Consider the following 4,529-nt stretch of genomic DNA (forward strand, 5'->3'; position numbering starts at 1 on the left):
GCAGTTAATTCCGACTCACCCAGGAAAAGCAAACAAGTTGTAAGAAATATAGATAAATAAAAATGAGAAAGAAAAGATTAGAGAATTAAGATTAACTTACCTCTAAAAATCACTGTCGTTGCCCGAATGCTTCGTCTGTCTGTCTGTTTCGCGCTTGAAATCTGTTGACCGTTATGCAGCGCTTTGATCTGATTGGCTGTTGGCAACCAATGTTAGGATTGTCTAGGCAACCAGTGGAGAAATTTAAGCTGACCAAAAATCAACATTAGGTGCGTTCCATTCGACAGGGTCCCTACGCAGTGTTCACTGCTCCCTACTCCCTGAGCACGGTATATCAGTGAGGTAGACTTCACTGACAATAACCGCTCATTTGGAATGCCCTGCAAACGTCATCAAAGAAAGTCAACGACGAGGTCGCGCAGATAATGATATAACATAAATATAGGACTACATTCATATTTTAATTTTTATTTACTATCACATTTAAAATATCCCTTTACTTCACAAACTAGCTAAGCTGGCTGCATTCACTTAGGTAAATTCTAATCATCAAAAATAGTATATGTAATATTCACAACAATAACCGTTAAAAATACTGTCATTTGTATAACAATGGTGAAATGTTTGAATCATTACACACATACGTAAACTCCTCCATCGTTAGTTATGACCGTTACTGGTGATGACGTGGTGCGTGCAATGACAGTTGGGTGATCATCCCCCTCCACTTCCTGTGAAGTGATGTATCGATGTTCCCTTATTCCCTATGCCGTGCGCAGTGCCCTTCGAACTGAACATGTTCGCTCCCTTCGGATTGGAATCTCACTTAACATGGCAGAATACCCTGTGAAGTCCACTTCGCAGTCCACTTACGGTCGAATGGAACGCACCTACAGATTCAATGTTTGTCTTTTCAACACTGAAAAACATTGAATTATCAACATTGATTCAATATTATTTTAACATTGAATTTTCAACATTGTTTCAATATTATTTTAGCATTGATTTTTCAACATTGATCCAATATTATTTAGCATTGAATTTTCAACCTCACCCAAAATGATGATTCTGATGGAATTTCAACATTTAATCAATGTCACCTTGCTATCTTGGTTATTGTACATCTGTTTTACAAAATGTGCCTTGTCTTAATTTAATTCATTAACATATCCTACATAAACTTGTAATGTAATGCATTTATGTGTTTGTTATTAGTCTGCAGCCGACACTTAATATTATTATTATTATCAATATTATTTAATTGTTATAAATATTATGTTCTATAATTCATTTTCAATCTGTACAAACCGACTTTAATGTTTGTGTTGGCTGTTTCTACATATAAAGTTTTTATACAGTAAGACAGTTGTGATTGTGATCATTTATTTTATTATTCGTCACCAAATGAGTTAATTCAAAGCCTTTATAAAGTCCCCCTTCCTCTGGAAACTGTCTCCTAATGGCTGACACACACAACACATGCAGGTAAGGGTCTAAGTACTAGCTTTGCTATTGCCTGATACATGATGATAATAATCTGTACAGTATTGTGATCTGAGCAAAGTGTTATAGGCTACATATCGTCGGCTAACGTGAATACATCTATAAGCTAACACTGTTCTCTCGCCCTGTTCTCCTCACACCACAACTCACCGTTGTTCTGTCTAACTCTGGCCTGTCCTGCTCACTTGGCTTCATATCAGGCTCAAAATTATATGATATCATCATATATATCAATTATATGAATTATATATATATCATACGAGTAAACATTTAGGCTGCAATTCCCCCAGCTTTCCGAGCTGTCATTGCGATCCATTGCATTCCTATTGTTTACTTTGACCACTCTCCCTCATGTTACGTCACTTCCGGTTCAGCGGTTTTCAAATGCAGAAGTCAAATTTTCCTCACAAAAACGACTCCAGAAGCCTAAATAGCGTTTATAAGTATGTTTATATTTAAATCTAGTTCCTACATTATTTTTCTATACATTGGCTCAATGGGTACTCTAACCTGCAACCTAGGCTTCAAGACATCTAACCTTTATATGATATCTATGGTTACAACCATAGATATCATATAAAGGCTAGATGTCTTAAGGCGGAGTCATGGTTACAACCAGGCGGCAAGGAAGTCGACCGGAAGTTGAAGCCGGCCGCGTGCCACCATCTTGTAGCAGAACTTCACCTGCTGTTAGCATCCCATTGACTCCCATTCATTTTGGCGTCACTTTGACAGCGAATAACTTTACATCTGAGGAGTTTAAAGACTCCATTTGTCCATTATTTATTTTCTAAAGAAACACGACAATGTATAAAAGGCTCCATTACCTTGTAGCTTATGTTATGGCCCCGTAGAAGCAGTTTTTGTAAAAGTAGGCTAACGATTGCGTCATAACCACGCGACTCTCTGTCGCACAGTAGAGAATTACCGTATGGACGGGAGGAGAAGCTCGCGGGCAATCGGGGGGACGTGGAGGCAAAATGACAATATAATTAATCAGAATACCTAACAAAAGTTGCTTCTGCTCCAAGCTCATGGACACCTCCTACTCACACTCTCCGTCTCTGCAAGATTCGGAAGGGAATGATTTAGATTTCTCTTGGCACAGCTACTAGAAGACAGACGGGTTGCTCACGTGGTCCGCTTTGCTCGGTTTGAGTCTGCGCGTCAGAAACGGAAGTGCTAAAAATCGCTAAAAATGGGCTTCACTTGTCTCAATTGAGTTCCAATGGGGTCGCTGTGTCCATTTCTTTTACTGTCTATGGTTACAACCATAGATATCATATAAAGGCTAGATGTCTCGTCCGCGCTGCTGGCCAATGGAGGTCGACGTCCGCACACGGCGGCCATCTTACCACAGGGTGCTCGCTCACTTGTAACATGGTGCATGTACTTTTAAATAACCATAACTTGCTCAATTTTCTATCGATTTTCAAACGGTTTGGTTAGTTATAAACGTCAGAGATGTAGCTATGACACTGCATACATATGAATAATTATAACAATTGACTTCCAAATGAAAGAATTATAGCCACGTTAATGACGTTTGTAAGAAACAAAACCGTTTGTAAATCCGTCAAGATTTCAGCGAGATAAGAGGATTTGTGTGTGTGCTGATCACTCACCTTAATTCACAGAGCCCTGTGGTAAGATGGCCGCCGGTAATGCCAGAAGTGACTCCGCCTTAAGACATCTAGCCTTTATATGATATATATGGTTACAACCACTAACAAAAGTGAACCACCTTCTTTTAGTTTCTTGGCAGATTGCATTGTTCATTTGTTGCGTACCACCACCTACTGTACAGGAGTGTGTAAAGTGTTGCTGCAATCTTTCAGCTATTCAGTCAAAAGGGGCCAAACTAAATCTATAATAAAATAATAAAAAATATCCTCAATGTTATCGTCCATTTCATGCCATCTTTCTCTCTGCTCACTGTATCTCCTACATCTAAATAAAACATGTTTCACATCTTCATGTGTTTAACATTCTGTGCATAAACCATTTCCTTTTCCTACCAGCTTCAGTGTTGCAATCAATCGTGTATGTCCCATTCTTAATCTTGAGTATACCATTTCTTCCTTCCTGTTTTTCATATTAAAGGGTCTTTAGTGTTTCACTTCCAAATGAAGAATGAGATTGACATTTTTAATGAGTGACACGCAATTCAGTGTAGAATTTTGTAGTGTGTATTTATGAAAAAAATTGGCTTGAGTAAAAAAAAAGAAAAGAACTTTTTGTCAATAAATAAATTTTCAAATACTCAAGCTTGTTTTCATTTTTAGTGTTTTAAAGCTTTGTGTTCAATTTATATATTGATATTGACATATATATAATAGTGTGTGTGTGTTTATATGATTAAGCTGTCATTAACAAAAAGTCAGGGTCTATCTATCCATCTATCATTTCATTTAGATCGTTTTAATAGCGTATCATATACCGTCAATTCAAGATTTTACTTTTTACTTATAAGGCTCTTCGTGATCTACAGTAGCACCTTCATATCTGAGTGAACTTCTGCATGTGTATTTACCTACTCGATCCCTCAGGTCCTCTGCTTCTGTGACTCTTGTAGTACCATCTGTGCGTTTGACTACGATGGGAAGTCGAGCTTTTAGCATAGCTCCGACGATTTGGAATACTTTACCACAAGATATAGGCTACGTAATAGTCTTAGTCTTTCAACTTTTTAATTGCGTCTTAAAACTCATTTTTTTTAGATGAGCCTATCCTGATTGATTTTGGTAATGTCAGTGGGTGTTGATTTTATTGATTTTATTGATTTGTGGGTGCCCCGGAAGGCGCCCACAAATAAAATTAATTATTATTATTATTATTATTAATAAAATACTTGACTTTAACCAGGTTTTAAACTTTGAAACGTTCCAAAAGGATCTATGCGTACTAGGATGTGTTTGAGCCTGTTATCGTGGCGCTGATGTCCTCAGACTGTCATGAATGACCGTAAGTTTCTGTAGTTCTTGTACAGCCTCCGCAAGGGGGCGCGACTGAGTTTCGAGCTCGCA

General features: G+C 37.9%; 1 protein-coding gene across 1 annotated transcript in view; it reads left to right on the forward strand.

The window, feature by feature from the left end:
• The window catches only part of LOC308700561 (CD276 antigen homolog), a 1,553,888-nt gene that overhangs the window by 1,416,477 nt on the left and 132,882 nt on the right, over window positions 1-4,529 (forward strand). The window lies entirely within an intron of this gene.

The sequence above is a fragment of the Scardinius erythrophthalmus genome, assembly GCF_964197995.2.
Source record: "Scardinius erythrophthalmus genome assembly, chromosome: 1".
Classification (NCBI taxonomy): Eukaryota; Metazoa; Chordata; class Actinopteri; order Cypriniformes; family Leuciscidae; genus Scardinius; species Scardinius erythrophthalmus.